At 49.5% G+C, this 16,865-nt stretch overlaps 1 protein-coding gene across 4 annotated transcripts in view; it reads left to right on the top strand.

Moving 5' to 3' along the window:
• The first annotated feature begins 444 nt into the window (after positions 1-444).
• The window catches only part of FOXP1 (forkhead box P1), a 395,027-nt gene continuing 378,606 nt past the window's right edge, over positions 445-16,865 (top strand). Inside the window, exon 1 of one of the 4 annotated variants that reach the window (XM_054215936.1) lies at positions 445-613. The gene's annotated coding sequence lies outside the window, so the exon portion shown is untranslated. Of the gene's footprint in view, positions 614-1,276; positions 1,405-1,900; positions 2,193-10,349; positions 13,147-16,865 lie in introns of those variants that run through there. The other 3 variants (XM_054215932.1, XM_054215937.1, XM_054215961.1) reach the window with 3 other exon arrangements.

Raw genomic sequence — 16,865 nt, 5'->3', positions numbered from 1 at the left:
AAAAACAAAGAAGGGGAAGAAAATTGCGTTCTCGCAGGTCCCCGCGGTCGGAAGAAAAAGAGTTTTTCCCCGAACAAAGTCGGCCGCTCGGTAACTCCCCGGCCTGCAGCGCCGGGCGGGGAGGCCTCCATCCCCTCGGGGATGGACCGGCCCCGGCTCCTCTCGCCGCCGCAGTCCCGGGGGAGCGCAGGATGCTGCCCGCTCGGACCCACGGCCGCGCAACCTCCGCGTTGTCCGGCCGCCTCCAAGCGAGCCCCCGCGGCCGCCGGTTGCCCCTCACCCGGCCCGAGGCCGCGGTGATGTTAAACTTCCCGGGGCCGGGGGGGACCGGGCGGCCCCGGCTCTCGCCCCCGCTCGACCTCTCTCCGCCGGCCCATCCGCGGGAGCCCCAACGGCGCGGCCCGGAGCGCGGCCGTTCCGCGGGGCCGCCCCGCGCACCCAGCCGGATGACGACCCGCGCTCAGCCCGGCCCGCGGGTCGGTCACTCCCGCTCAGCGGCCGGTGCGCGCCGCTGCGCACCCGCGCAAGTGTTTCTTAAGCAGTGTTTGCGCCAACAGCGGCGTGCGCTGCGAGGGGCAGCGCTGGCAGCGGCCCGCCTCGCCGCTCCGCGCAGGTAAGGCGGGCTCCGCGGGCATCCGCGGAAGGCCCCGCGAGGTTTCCCGCGCCCCCCAGCTACGCGGACCCGACACCCTTCGGCGTGCCGCGGAAAAGTTGCTCGGGGGGCGCCGCACTGCCCTCCGCTGAGGGGGCGGCCCCGGCCCGCCTGCCCCCGCGCTGAACTCTCCGCAGGGGCGCGCAGCAGTGCGCGCCGCGGTCCGCCGCCACTTTCACTTCCCCGCGGGGCCGCCCCGCCCCCCCCCCCCGGCCGTCCTCCGCGGAGCCCCGCACCTGCGGGGCTTCCACCCCTCATCTCCCCCCCGCGCCCCCCCCTTCCCCTGCTGCTTTTATTATTTTATTTTTTTATTATTATTATTATTTTCCCCTTGCACCGAGCCTTGTTTACCCAGCAGGTGGATGTGACGTCAGAGACTGACAACAGCAAAAAATAACAACATCTCCCTCCGCGGGGGTGTCGCGGGGGCCGCCCCCCCGGCCCGCCCGGGCGGGCGGCGGCGCGGGGCTTGCGCGGGGCGGGGAGGGGGGGACGCGGGGCGGTGCGGGGCGGGGGCGCGGCGGGGCGGCGTGCGGGGCCCCGCGGGCGCGGCGCCGAGCGGAGGGCTCTATTGTTATTTACCGAGCGGCGGAGCACGCCGCCGCCGCCGCGCCGCCTGGGCTCGGCGTGCCGGAGGGACGGGAGGGGAGGGACGGGACGGAGAGGCAGCTCCGCGCCGCTCCGCGCCGCCGCCCGCCCGCCCCGCGCCGGGGGCCGCGCCGTGCTGGGCAGCGGCAGGCCGAGTCCTGCGGGTGAGTCCGGCCCCCCCCGACACTTTCCCCGCTCCTCCGGGGCTGTTGCACTTTCCTCCCCCCCCACCGCCGGCCCCACGTGTCCGCCTCCCCCCACCCCCCCCGCCCGCCCGCCGGAGGGGACCGGCGGTGCGCGGGTGCGGAGCCCCCTCCCCGGGCTGCGGAGCTGCTCGCACCCCCTATCCGCCCACTTTGGAAACTTCCCCCCCCCCCCTCCCCCCCCGCCCCGCTCTGCGCGCACCCTCCGCGGAGAGCGGGATGCAGTGCCTCTTGCTCTCCCCCCTCCCTCTTTCCACCCCCCTCCCTCTGCGCTTTCCTCGTGTTTTCCGACGGGTCCCCCCCGCGCCGCCGCGCAAGGGGCGCGCACGCCCCAACTTCAGCACTCGGGGCAAGAAGTTGCGGCGGGGCCGCGCCCCCCCCCCCCCCCCCCCCCGTACCCTCCGCGCTCCCCCCGCACCGGGCCCGGCCGCCCCTTTCCCCCCCCTCCCCCGGCACCTGTTGCGGCTTTCCCCCCGCGCAGTCCCTTCCGCAGGCGCGGAGCTCGGCGCCGCGCATCCTCCCCCTCCTTGGGGCCCGCTGCGCCCATCCCCCCACTTTTTTGGGGGGGGGAGGCGAAGTGTTTGAATAAACATCCGCGCCTCCCCATCCCGGCGCAACTTCTGGCTGCGCGGGTGCGGACCGCGCATCCCTCTCGTCCCCGTCCCCCGCGCAGAGCCGCGGTGCGGAGCCTCGGGACGGAGCGGCGTCTCGCTGCGCGCCGCGGAGCCGGGGGCGGCCGCCGGCGCCCGGTAAGTCTGGCCGCGCCGTGCCCCGCGCACCTGCCGCCCCGCGCAGCTCCGCGCATCCCGCCGAGGGTGCGCGCTGCAGGCGGCGTCCGAGCGGCGTGTCCGCGCCTCTCTCCTCCCCCCGCCCCGCGTTTTTTTTTTTTTTTTCCTGGAAAAAAAAAAAAAAGAAAAAGAAAAAAAGAAAAAAAAAAGCGCTGAAGGCCGGCTGCGCGGGCAGGGCTACGCGGGGCGCAGCGGCGGCCCCCTCCCCACCGCCCCGCAACTATTAATTATCCGGCGGCCCCGGCGCGGAGAGCATCGCCGGGCTGGCTGCGGAGCGCCGCGATTTTAGCGAGTCTTCCTTCTGCCGCTTCGCTGTAATGATTTTAATTGCGTGGTTTTTTTTGCTTTGAGTGAACTGAGCCGAGTGAGATTACGTCTTTTTTTTTTTTTATTACTTTTTTTTTTTCTCCTTCTCCTTTTTCCCCCCGATTTCCCCCAAAGGCTGGCAGCAGCAGCGCTCAGACCTCCCCGTACCCACCCGAGGTATCAGCCGCCTGCGAGCGCTCTCAGAGCCGCTTCTCTAGAGAAGCCGGAGCCCAACTTCTGTGCTCAGAAGTTTTAAGGTTTCATTTTTAGTAACCGTTCTTTGAGTGAGTAATGTATCTCTACTGCTCGTAGCGTGCTGTCTACACAATGTAGCCTGCTGATTTCTAGGGTGCTGGATGGTTATAAATATTAAAACAATTCTCTAAACTTGGTTTCCTTTCCGTATAGTTTTTCTAAACTTGCGTTTTACCTGCTTTGACCAAACGTTGATGGCACTAATGACAGCTTCTTAATTAGACAAAGTTTCAAGAATGTCGACGAAGAAACTTGCTGCTTGTGCTCTTAGTCCACGGTTTGCTTTAATGTTTCGGCGGAGGGAAAACAGGCATTCCACTCGATTTAGTATTATTTTTACAGTTTCCGTTACTGCTGAGAAGCTCCTACTTTTTGTAAGTTTGAGAGAGCCTGAAATAATTCAAGTTCTCAGAGAAGCGAGCGTAGGCAAGGAGGTACCGTGCATCTTTGCAACTAGATTTGGGAGAAGAAGGGGAAATCAGGGCTACTGGTTTCAATTTCTCCCTCTGAATCTTTTTCCCTGCACATTTTATTTGAACTATCTCACAACCATATTGAATGGAGCAGGGCACTGGGGGAGGAAGCTCTTCACTAGTTACCATTCAAAAGGTGTCGGCTAAAATCTCATTGCAAAAAGGTATTGTAGCTTTAACATCTTGCATTGGCAGCATTCTTCCCCCTTAGTCTTTGGATTAGTCATTGTATGAGAGACAGAAAAAAAAAAAATCACTTTTTTTTTTTTTTTCTGGAAAAAGTAAAGTAAACAGCCTCCAACAAGTGAACCTTGACAACCCAGATTAAGGAAGGCAGGAGAGATCAAACAAAGCTGCTGCTGGGCTGTTGTCAGGAGCTGCCTCACTGAAAGCTCTGGACTATTCGATCAGGCAGCAAGGCTATATGTTCACTTATGCAGAAATGGACCATTACAAATGCTGATCTTTGTTGTGAAACCAAAGGATAACTTTGAGAAAAATAACTACTATTTCAGACAAGGCTTTCTGTTGCTTACGATTTTGCTTGCAAAGTTAGGTTTTTGTGCATGGGCTGGGATTTGGGTTTGTTTTGGTTTTTTCTTTTTTTTTTTTTTTTTTTGAGTGATAGTGGTTTGGAGTGTGTTGTGTACACTTTCAGAGAGACTTAGGATTTGATTTTATTTATGCTGTCTACAGCTGCAGAGAAGGAGGCGTTTCAGTAGTGTAATGTTGAAAACCGTAAAAGTTCAGTGGAATTCAGCTCTTATTTCTGGATCTCTGAATTGTAAGGAAACATGGATTTATTTTCTTTTTCTTCTCTGTGTGTAAGTGCTGTGCTGATGTATAATAGAGGAGTTTGGTTGTGATTAAGCATTGTGTGTTGTATGACTGCGTTTCTAGAGTTCAGAAAACTTGTGATATCTTTCCTTCAAACGTATTACCAACCAGTCAGGATGGCACCTTATTTTTGATATGCCAAGGTTTTTGCAAAATTGTGTGTAACTTGTCTTCATGGCTATATTAGACAGATTCTGTTACTGTGTAGCTTTTTAGGGGAAATAGTAGTAAAGAGTATTGACCAATACTTGGTTTTAGTTCAATAAATGTTTAGTGTTTAAGTATTACTCAAACTTAACCAGTGGGAGTTAGGTTATTTTTGTTGCTTGACACTTTGATGTTTGTATCCAAACACTTCACTGTAAACTTTACAAATATGCCCCCTCGTTCATTTCTTTCAAGTATTCCAAAACAATGGCAATACCTATTAAAAAAAAAAAATCTGAGGAAAAGGCTGTTACCCTAATGTATATTAATCAGGAGGAAGACCAAGTGCACATCTACTGAAGAATTAAGAAATCCAAAAGCTTTTTGCATAAATATTTCTTTAATTAGCAGTGCAGATCACACAATAAGTACTTTATACTTTTTATAAGGTAAGGTTTCATAACCATCCTGCATAACTTATAAAGCCTGTAGATTTTTATGGTATATGCTTTAATTAGACAGTAAAAAGTATGTGTGTTAAACATGCACATGTATGCTATTAAGCCATTTTGGGTAATGTGTAATGTTTTTAAACATCTATAAACATTTTCTGCTTAAATCAGTTCCACCGGTAATCCTCACGCAGCTAGTTTTTGTACTGGTAAGCGAAGGAGCAGGAAAGTTGTGCAGAGAATTATGCACTGGGCATTATCACGCAGCATATGCTGCAATATGCTTTTTTTCTTGGAGTGGATCACCTTTTTTTAAGAGCTCAAATTTGCATTATCATCCGTGATATGATATACTGTAAACATTGGGAGCTCCAGAATTATTCCTGTTTCTCAGCATTGTAAAAAAATTAGGAAAAAAGGCTGGTAGTAGAAAGGCAAATTTATGGAATGCAGCTTAGCATTTAGTATTTGTACTGCTTGTGGTCATTTGTGTTGAGAGATTGAACCGGATAATGTAATTCCTTTTGTGAAATATCTGTTGAGCATGTATTTGTATATCAAAGGAAATAACATATGCACACACATATGTAGGATATGTATGTAAAATACAGTTATTTCTGCAAGGCTGTCCAGTTATTTATAGGGCATAATGATACTTCTGTCATCTTAAATTTTCTCCGAGAAGCTTTAATAAATTTAAATAGATTATATGCTGTCAGAAAATAGTATAAATTTTGTTTACGATTCACTTGCTTTAAGGTACTTATACTAAAGAAGCTCATTTAACCCCAAGACTGAGTAGCATTAAGTGGTGAGAGGAGTCTGCTGAAGAGCTGCTACTGCCCTTTGCTCTTGTGATAATCTTAAATTACTACAGTTTAATTGCAACTTCAAGGCACCGAGCTGAAATATTTTTATGCAGCTGAGGCAGGGCTGGAGAAGACGCAGTGAGATTTTCCCAGGTAGCTGGATTTCTCTTCAGAAGGGCAGCGTTTCTTCAGGCCTTTCCTGCCTTTTCGGAGCGTATCCAGCCCAGCTCCGGGTCCCTGCACGGACACTGTGCCCTGGGAGGGAGCTTTCCTGGGGGATTCCCACCTCGGTGGGAGCAGGATCGGGCCCTGCAGTACTTGGGCAGCTTGGCTGCACAAGCACCGTGTTTGCCGTTGGTATTGAAGCTTACGTGTGAATTAAATAGCACGTCGTAATTATTCCTCAAATGAGCCTTGTTCTCAAGTCGCTTCCCGGAGCTTTTCCCTGTGAGTCAGGGTGGGAAGGGGCTGGCAGCAGGAGGCAAAGAGCAGGGGGCATGGGTGGCACACCGCTCTGAAAATACAGCCCGCCGGCTGCTGGCTATTGCAGGGTCCCGTGTCCCCAAAAGCGAGCTCAGGGGACAGCCAGCCACCCTGGCCGCGCAGGGCCCGATCCAGAGCACGCTGGCATCAACCAGGGCTTGTGCCGGTGTTGCTGCCTTGGGGTTTGGCTTTTGGTCTGTGTCACTAACTCGTATCACTGAAACTTTTCCTTTTTTTTTTTTTTTTCCTCCCCCTTACGTGTACTAGCATGTTTTCACACCCGGCGAGCGGTTCAGCGGAGATAGGAGCCAGAAAGCCTTTGCTAAGTGGAATTTATACACGTTGCGCACTAGAGATCAGCAGCGTCTTTGTGACCATTCTTAGAGGTTCCTGGCACCCAAACTTTACTGAAATGCTTAGAAAGGTACGGCCGGGCTCGCAGTCCGTGACTTCATGCCGCTGAGGACACGCGTAAGTGCTCGGCCGTGCTAAAGCACAGGGGTTTTTACATTGCGAGTCTGGTTTTGCGTTGGCCAAGTCCTTGCAAAAGTGTCTCGTTGCACTAAGGAATGGAAAATCTCGTGGTTGCTCGAAGCGCTTGCTTTTGGGCTGACAGAAGCGCTGCTCGCAGCCTGCTGCTCTCACCAACTCCTGTGCCGTCGGATTCCCGCAGCTCCCGGTGCGTTGGGAATTGCCGCTACCATAGGTAACAAGGTGATGCCAGCATATATAGAGGGGAAAAAAAGTAGAAGGGAATAAATCATGCAGTCATTAGAGGAAAAACTTAATTGTGAGAACTCTGTAGTCTTTTAATTTAAAAAAAAAAAAACCAAAACCAAACAACTGTATTTTGTGCTGTAGAGGAACCAGCTGTTCTATTTTTAGGTGATCAGATATTTGTTGGTTGGGATGTCTGGAGTGTTTTAACATGTGCTCTTTTTTCTTACTTCAGCATTGGAGCTACCAAGTCAGAGAAGCCGCTGGCTCAGTTCGCGTGCAGTCGTCTTTGCAAATATGCTCTAGGGTTTTGTCTTTCTATTCTCCTGGCACCGCTCTCTCCCATGCATGCAAGCGAACAGGCTGATGTATAATGGCTGTTTGTGCGTGGCAAGTATCCAGAATAATCTTGGTAACTTTTTGTTCAGCGCCATCCTGAAAGCGAAGATAGTATTCTATGGAAAATGAGCAAAGAGAAGAGCATGGGCAAAATCAATTTCTCTCCAAGAAGCATCTGGTACCTGAGGAGGACTAAATAATTTTTCTCCTCTCGTTGACCCTCCCTGTCCTGTTTTTAAAACATCTCCATTTTAGTGCCTTGAAATCGTAATTAAGTTGTAGTAATTTAAGATTATTGCGAGAGTGCAAAGGGCAGTGGAAGCTCTTTAGAAGTCTCATCTCAACACTTAATGCTACTCAGTCGGGGGGTTAAATGAGTTTCCTCGATGTGAGTACTTAAAGTAACTAAGTCGTAAACAAAATTTATACTATATTCTGACAACTAATAATCTATTTAAATTGCATTAAAGTATGTGTGTGAAAATTTAATTAAAGACAGAAATACTGTCAAGCCCTGTAAATATCTCGACAGATCTACTGAAATGGAACCCATATCGTAAAATATTTACATATATCCGATAGGCTACGGTGTTTCTGGCAGTGCTATTCCGCAACTAATTGCGGGCTTTTTCCCTCCCAGTTTCCTCTTCGGTTGCAATGGTCTCGGAAAGCAACACAAATAAATACCCAGAATGTTTTATTCGGATGATTCTCTGGTGTGTTGTTTACTGCTAATCGCGCTCTCTGCACAGTACTTGTCACTGTTGTGTTTTTATTAGAAGCACCTATTTCCTCAATAAGTTGGTTTCGCGCTGCCGTTAATTCCTTGTGCAGCGGGATAACGTCGGGTGGCATTTGCAGTGTGGCAGCGCTGGATGTGCGGTCTCTGACCCAACTTTCTTCTGGGTGTCTGGCCCAGAGCATGGTGCTGCAGGGGCTCTCATACTGTTGTGACTCTGGATTTCATGGATTTTTCAGGTAGAAAGTGCTTACGACCTTTTTTTTTTCCTAAATTTTTGACATATATATGGAAGCGTTGCCCGGTGCGCACACTCGCTGCACAGGACCCTTCTCGCTGGTGCCCCCGCAGTGCGTCTCCATTGTGGGACGTGGTCCAGGGTCCTTTCAAGACGAGGAATGTTTTGCCTTGCATAAAAGTGGGTCTGGCTGAAACTTTGGCTGAACTTTGGTCTGTCTTAAAACCCACCCGCTGGGATTCGGGACGCGGCCAAAGGCAGGCGGTTTTGCTGGGAAGGTGCAGGATGAAGGTGCTTTCTCATCACCCGGACATGGCTCGGGGCAGACTCCTGGCTCTCCTGGGCTGGGGTGTACGTCCCTGGTGCTGCAGGGTCGCAGGAGGAGGGTGAGGATTTGGGCATGGAGAGAAGGATGGGGTGGGAGGGCAGTGCTGTGGGTGCCGGGGAGCCCTGGCTGGGTGCTGAGCACCGGCAGCCTGACAGAAGGTGGCACAGTTCGGCAGGTTGGCTGGAGCCTCTAACGGCATCGTTAAGTTTTCCCCTCTTCGCCAGACATTTCCTTTCATGTTGGATCCGAGTTTTAGCTGTACTTCCCGATCAGTCTTGTCATCTTGTTGCTAACAATTAGGGTCAAGTGTCTTTCCTTGGGCTCTCCGCAGTCTTCATGTTGGTGTCCCTCCCCCAGCTCCTAGCCTAAGCTGTTTGTTCATTAATTAGTGGATTGGGCATATTAACACATCAGTAAACCGGAGTAGTCGGACTTCCCAAGGCATCTCGGGAACCCTCTCTGGTTTTATGTGACCGGACATGCACTATTGCTGATTTAGATAGCGGAGCCGGTGATGCCGAAGTGTTGTTAAGAGCGAGATAAATAGAGAGAGCCCAGCAGTAAGCAGAATGTCATGTCTCTATTAAAAAGCTTGTGATAAAGGAAGATAAAATGGTGAGGGGGGATTGCTGGTGTGTTCAGAGCAGCCGCTAAACATCTGATCACAAAAATCGATGCCGAATTCTCCTTCCTGCAAAACACTTGCCCGCAGAATTAATGTCTGAGCCTGGGTTTGATTGCAGCGAGCGGTGGAGCCCTGAAAGGACTTTTGTTCTTGCCAAAAAAGGCGGCCGGGGCTTCTCAGGGATTCAGGAGCTGTCTGAGCCGGGATTCAAACATCCCTCCCCAGTTCCCTTTGAAGTGGCTGCCCCTCTTCCCCAGCGGCACGGTGGTCCCGGGATGCTGATGAAGTTGTTCCAGGCTCCTTGCTGCCTCGTACCTTGATTTTTTTTTTTATTTTTTTTTCATTTTTTTTTTTCCCTGGCGCCACGACCACCTGCGTTTCTGATGGAAAGTCAGTTCCTGTCCGGTGGTCGGTCCTTGGCTTCACAGCAGAATAACAAGGATGCAGAGTTTTGTGTATTTGAGTCTTTTTCTCAGCTGGGTGCAGCGGCTGCTTTGCAGAAGTGAAAAATGTAACTGGTAATAAAGAAATGAGTGGTCGCAGCAGATGAGGGGGGAGCGGTATTAATTTTACCAGTTCTGTAATGAAACATGCAGTAAAACGTTAAATCATCACAGCCTTGTTTGTTGAAAGGATGTTAATCATTCCATTAAGAAGGATTAAGTAATTAACTGATATTTCTTTAGGAACCAGTGTCAATTTTAAAAAGCATCTTCTTAGTGTCGCACAGGGAATACGAAGTCGATGCTTCTCTTTCTGCTACCGGAGAGCTGGGAGATGAACGTAAGTGGGACACCTCTTCCCGAGAAACTTCTGGGAATGTGAAGGGAGCAGAAATAGCTGGTTTTTTTCTCTTTCAACTAAAATGTACTGTTCTAATAGTCTTTCGATTGCAAGGTTGTGTTTTATGACTTTTGTCAGATGGGCCCGTTGCAAGCCTGCTTTCAGGAGTAGTCAGTTTGGGATTAAGAAGTTAAAACCTTCTTGAAGTGTTCCTCTTGGTGCTCGTGGTTTTTTTTTTTGTTTTTTTTTTTTTTTTATAATAGCTTTTATGTTGTAATAGTAAGCTTGCTGACAGTGAGTCATGAACTCTATCTTCCGTGAACCTCATGACAAATTTTTGTTAGCCGGTCAGGCAGCTCGCTCAGCTCATCCAGCCCAGTTCCCACGTTCTGTGCTTGCCCTGGAAAGAAAAATTCCATTAAAATCGGTGGTGTAAATCCTCCTTTCCTCCTGGGGCAGAAATCCCTTTAAAAGCAGTGGCAGTGGAGGGGGCCGTGGGGCATCACGGAGTGGCTCCCAGCGTTGGGCTGTTGGGAGGACGTTGAAGCCGGATTGGGCAGGGGAAGGATGCAGCCAGCGTTGGCTGATGCTCAGTAAGGTCAAAAGTAGGTTTTGGAGAGGGTGCACGTGCAGATGGAGGAGCAGGTGGGCAGAGGAGAACAATGACAATATTTTTTCACTGTTTCATTTTTGAAGGACCAGATTGGAGCCCCCGGACGGTGAGCGGGGCAGGGGCTGGGGAAGCAGCTGTGTTAGCGCTTCTGCATCCTGTGCTCCCGAGCTCCTGCCTTTCTTCCAGGGCTTGATCACTTTTTTGCATTGACGGAGGACGTGGAATTTGGCATTAACCTCGTCAAATTGCTGCCGTTTCTCGTATAACGGCCCCAACTTCTAATATTGCAGTTAGTGATACTGAAACTATACCCAAACCAAAATTTTCTATGAGTGATACAAATTCTGCCCAGCAAATAGCATAATACAGTGGCACCGATTGCGTTAGTATTGATACTTTCTGCTTTCATAACTGCTCTACTTCTCACATAGGGCTCCTTCAGACGGTCTCATGCAAACGCTGTTGATCGGTGTACTGTAAACTATTCCTCCCCCTCGGGTGAATTTCATAAATAGATGTATTTCCGTGTGTAGTGTATGAGACAGCCAGATTTTGCTTCGGTTATGTGGCCTAAACCCCAAATACCTCTACTGAAGTCATGGGAGCGGAGTTAAAGAAAAATTTAAAAAAATCAGTTTGGCTCAGAGAATAAAATCTTTGAATATTCATGCGTGTAACGTATAATAAGAATCTATCTGGATGTTTGAACAGAACATCAGAGCCTATATCTACCTTAGCAGATTTAGAGGAGAGATTTTTCTCAGTAAGTTTTGCAATAGTAATAATGTGTTAACAACTCTGGTAACTTATTTTAATCAGAGAGTTGTGTCAGGGGCCCTATCCGGTTCTGGTTGGAATTAAATGAGTGCTGGGAGAAGGAGGCTCTGAAATAACTTGTAGGAAATTGTTAGTTTTAAATGACATGCCTGTGCATCAATGTTCAGATAATGTATATTAGATTTGTAAAGCTCCCGAGTTGTACATTTGGAAACATGAAAACGTATTTTTCAGCGATAAATTACTTGATACTTAAAAAGGCTTTGAAAGAGGAATGTCAAAAGTGTGCAGCATGATGATAGTTTGTACAAGTATTTTAAAGTTGTTCTCTGGCCAACCCACCTGAGTTTTCTGAAGGCCAGTATAAGGTGGTCTTATTCAGGAAACCTTTCTAGTCCATCATTTCAGTTACAGGATTTAACTCCGAATGGGAGAAACTCAGCTCGGTGGTTTTTAGCTGATGTCGTATCGTGCACGTTTGTTCTGATTATTTTTTCTTCTTCACCGCTAGACTACAGCGCCCAAAAAATACTGTTTCATAAAAGTTGAAATGCAACACTAACTGTTAATTAAACTAAAATATCTTAAGCCTATCCAGCATACTCCTAGTATTAAACAGTTGGAGAAGACTAGGTATTTCCTATTTATTTTTCAGATTGGCTGGAATATTGTCTTTCTGGAAAAGGGTCCTCGGATGGTTGAAGGGGAAATATTTTTTTCAACGCGTGCTTTATATTTGCCAAAGAATTCTGATTGTGCAGAAGCGTGTTGTGTGGAAATGGAAATTTATTAACTAGGATTTCTAGGGATTATAATAGATGCCATTAGATAGAGGCACGCTCATCGAGAGGTAAACTAGTAAATCTGAACAAACTGAAAAATAGTAGCTATATGAGTCTGGCTCTGTTATCAAACTTGCTGCATAAGCCAGAGTTTATGCACTGTGATAATGCTAATGACCAGCAGAGCCAATGATGCATGACTGGAGGAAATCAGTGGTATAATCGGAGAAAGTTATCAGGTTTTTGTCATTAAATATTAGTGATAAATAATACACTTCATTTTGAGTAGATAGGACGTATTTAATTCTGATGTGGAGAGTTTCAATTTAATAAGGGGCATTGCTGAGTAAAATGATAATCTTTTGTAATTTAAAGGGAAAAATAAAAATGCATTTGTTTCAGCATAATCTCCTGGCGGCCGCCCTCCGCTGCTGTTTGTCTTCACTGGTCTCTGATAGTGGGGAATATCTTTGCAGCTATTTGAGATGGCTGTTTATAGCAGGGTGTTTTATCTAAGTTATTAGTTTGCAACACAGAACGAATTGCGTGAGACCAGAATCAAAGGGGAACTGTTCAGTATACTGGGTATCTTCTTTCCTTTTCTGTTTAAAAATGTGAATGTTGCAGCAAATCTACACTGTGTTCTCCATGCAGTGCTTCCCCTAGAAAACAGCCCGCCTGTCCAGACAGTAACAGGAGGAAAGGGACGAGGACAAAAGATACAGATAAATTAGATCTCGTTCTGCAAGTTATCTTTTAAGTCAGTGGGAGAACAAGGAAGAGAAGTATAGCTTAAACTGAAGTAAGAGGGTTATTAATAGTCTCTATAAAGGACAGTTTGCACCAGGAAGAAAAAAAAAATATCTGGTTGGCTTTTTTTAGCGAAGCAGGCTAACACCCAGTGTAAATCTGTGTCATTAACTGAAGCAGTGCGTGATTTTTAGAGCATCGCTTTTCCTCTTGTGAGCTGTTGCCTGCGGAGGCTGGTCCCCTGGGCTGCAGGCAGATGCACTACGGTGTCTACCTTAGGGAGACTTCGCTCCCCAGCTGCCGGACCTCTGCCTGTGTCAGCCCGCGGCCTTGTTTGAGCAGATACCACCAGTTTTGCCCAACGAGTGGCTTTTTGTAACGTGGCCAGGATCTTCCCACCACCCCTCGGAGTCGTGCTTGAACGCCGAATCTCAGCTCCAGTTTCCAGAATTAGATGGCACAGTGAGTAAACACAGCGTACTTGCCAGTTCTCACATCCTCTTTTGCAGCGAGTATTGCAGCAAATCCTGCAGGTTTGACTCATCTCCGAAGTTCTTCGCTGATTCGAAGCAGATCTCGTCTGACTTTTGAGAAAGAGCTGGAAATCTGGCCGTGGCTCCTGAGCGCACAGTCCTTCTCTATGCGAACACAATATGCCTGAGTCAGCCTCTGCATAAGCTTGGGCAGCTCTGAGTAACTTCAACTAAAGTTATGTGCCTATATCTAAGGGTAAAATTTGGCCTGCAGTCAGCCTTTATTGAAAGCTTTATGGAAATACTTTGTTCTAGCTATGCACAAATATTTACATTCTGGTGGGATGACTTTTTTCTTCCATTTCTTTGGTTGTTTCCCCCCCCCCCCCCCCCCCCCCCCCCCCCGCCCCCGCTGTATGCCATAAGCACAAGGAGGGGGTGGAAGACATTATGCGTAATGCCCTGTCAGTTAAAAAGTAATATTCAGGTTTTCAACTGGTATCTCTCTGGGTAAATTGGAAGGGGAAGGGCATACAGAGCAGAAAACTTTCCTGGGTAAATAAAAGTACAGGTACAGCCCCCGTTTTAAGAACAGCATGTCTTAATGTTTCTGTTCATCGGCGTTGAATCACCTCTGCATGTCAACCTCTGCCTGGTGGATGCTCTCAGCAGATTGAGGAGGAGGACACATTGCTCTGCAAGTGCATGACAATGGTCCACACGTGTGCCGTGACTCAAGCGCGCTCACAACTTCATGACATGTATCAAATGAGAATTGTTTCCTTGGAAAGCCGTTATCTTTGTTTTTTTGAAGGCTGACGCTGCTTTCACAGCCTATTTGACAGCGTGCTGGGTGCTGTGTAGAATGAGGGTTTGGTTCACGTTGCAGCTCAATAGATTTAGATCTGTCCGCTTGTCCCTGGGCGCTTCCCATTGTGTCCCCTGTGCTTCAGCTGACTCCGCCTGACCAGAGAGTGAGACCACGCGGGAAGCTAGACCAGCATGAAACTAATTTAACCAGGAAAAAAATGTTTTCTGCCCAGTAGAGCATCCTCATTGGACTCCCTTATCTAAAGGATAGATGGGGAGAGACTCTTCATCAGGGAGGGTGGTGATAAGATGAGGGGTAACAGTTTTAAAATGAGAGAGAGTAGATTTCGATTAGATATTGGGAAGAAATTCTTCACTCTGAGGGTGGTGAGCCCCTGGCCCAGGTTGCCCAGAGAAGCTGTGGCTGCCTCATCCCTGGAAGTGTTCAAGACCAGGCTGGACAGGGCTTGGAGCAACCTGGTCTTGTGACAGGTGTCCGTGCCCAGGGCAGGGGGGTTGGACTAGGTGATCATTAAGGTCCCTTCTAATCCAAACCATTCTATGATTCTTTGGAGGTCAAAGGAGGGACGAGGAGGTCAGGGCCACCCCTTTGATAAACCTCTGGCCTCTTGGCTGGCTTTGCTGCAGTGTGAAACTTCTGCCAGAGGCTTTGTGTCTGGACCTGCTCCTCTGCCTCTGGACAGAGGAGTTCTCCCAGCCCTGGGACTTACTGCTGATGGGACTACCACACCAAAGCTAATGCAAGTATGGGTTTTCATTTCATTGTTAATTTAACAGTGCTCCCTTAGTGCCTGTTAGTAAAGTCATTAATGTGCACACCCTGAAAAGCCCGGAATCATGTTTTCTTTGTGTTTTCTTCTTCCCTGTTAGCAGTAGATGATGAGCTGGTCCAGAGGCTGGATATTTTTGATAAAGACACTGAGAGGTACCCAGGTTACTAGCTGCTGTTGTTTTTTGTTGTTTTTATAATATTGTCTGCGCGATAAGCAAACACAGCTGCATATAAAACTCTGATAAAGCTGTGTCCAGCCTGCTAGCTAACTTGAGTTAAAGAGCAGAAGTTGATAAGGAAATGGATGGCCAGAGCTCAGCGGCGTCACGCAGGTTTACACCAAAACAGGGTCTAACCCGTAGCCTCTGTTCACTCGGTGTCGTGCAAGACATGCGTGTTGGATGTCTTGTGGTGTGACAGTGGCCGGGGAGCGTGGCCACCAGCACGAGGACAGCCATGTGCAGTGCCACTGGCTCCATCTGCAGCAGGGCCGCCTGCCAGCCCAGCTGTGGGCACCGATGGTTGTTAGTGGGGGACTCGCTCAGGCTTATATGGGGGGGTTTGGGCAAAGCTTTAAATACATTTGTGCTTTTATTGCTTCTGAAATGGCTGCAGGTGCATGTTAGCAGGAAGTGAAACTGGAGGAGCCTTGAGGGATCCTCGCTGGGGCAGTGCCAAGCAGGTACAGCCCACGAGCGTTACCACCTTGCTGATAATCTGGAACAGTGTCGGCGTTCACGTGTGTCACGGGGATTATGGGGATGAAGTCATGCCACAGTTTGGCAGGGACCCGATCCCTCTACCTGTCGGTGTGGCCGGGGTGTGTGCTTGGCGTTGGTCTCCAGCCTCGCGCGGGGCCACCATCTCACTCCTGCGAGCTCGGTGTGCATGGCTGTCCCCGTGGGCCAGTGGGAATGGACAGGGAGGGTGGTTTGGAAGGGGTTAGCAGCACAGAGCAGCATTGCAGGGCCTCCCTGGCTCTCTCCATGTCTTGCTGAGTAACCAGCGTCTGCTGATGAGGTGGGATGAGTCTGGTCCGTGCCCAATGTGTTTTCCTTCAATGGATAATTTTAGGTAGACTGGAAACAGCAGGAATGTTGGTGGTGTGAGGAAGGGCTGGTGCCCACTGGACAGGGCTGGCTGCGGTGGTGTGTCTGGGGAAGAGACCCAGACCTTCACCGCCCTGGGGCCTCCCTGGTGTTGCACAAAGTCGTCTGCCTTCTTCAGCTGACGGCCCCATTAACTACCCATTTTTGCATTGTCTTGTTGAGGAATTTGAATGTGCAGTCTGTGAAGCGAGGCATCAAAGCATTAAGCCTCACTTTTAATTATTACCTTTCTTTTTGGAAAGGAGTAGCAGTCAGAATAAAATACTTTGTAGGAATAAAATACTTATTATCCACCTTTTCTTCCTCCTTGGTTTGTGCCCGACTTGAGTTGCCAGGTCTCCCCAGGGGTGCCTGACGTGCAGGTGAGCAGGGCTGCAGTCCTGAACCACTCCTGTCCTCGTCTCTTCACCAACTGCTGAGGTTTCATATTCTGCATGTGCAATTATACATAATCCTAAATATTGCTCCCCTCGTGTTAGGGTTATTCACTGTTTGTTCCTATGTGTCAACACCATATCTGATTGGAGCCTTAATTGCTCTTCACACTCCTATGTTTTTCCTTCTCTTAGACCCGTTGGAGGGTTTGTTGAAGGGAGAGCCCAAGCCAATGCCACCAGGGTATGGGCTCTCCCCCTTGCCAGGCTGCACACGCAGCGCGTGCCTGGAAAAATACCCCTCCAAGTCATTATGAATTAAGCATCGCAGACAGAAGCAGAGATGAAGCTCTGTGAGAAGACCTACAACTTGATCCAAGAATTATGTGGTGTGCAAAGACGGAGAGAAAAGCAAACTTCTCATCCAAGACATGGAGGCTGTGGTGCTCCTGCACCAGCGTGCTCTGGTGCAGCCGTCCTGGGGCTGCTGAGGTCTCCACCGTCCCACCCGTGCCCCAGCCAGCACCTGTCACTGCAGTGCTGTAGCCAGGAGACCCCCTGCAGGCCCTAGTTGTGGTTGGTGAAGCTGCCTGTTGTTGTTAGGAGCTGAAGCTGGCTGTAC

This window comes from Rissa tridactyla, chromosome 10, assembly GCF_028500815.1.
Source record: "Rissa tridactyla isolate bRisTri1 chromosome 10, bRisTri1.patW.cur.20221130, whole genome shotgun sequence".
NCBI lineage: Eukaryota > Metazoa > Chordata > Aves > Charadriiformes > Laridae > Rissa > Rissa tridactyla.
This window is presented reverse-complemented; position numbering and strand designations above follow the sequence as displayed.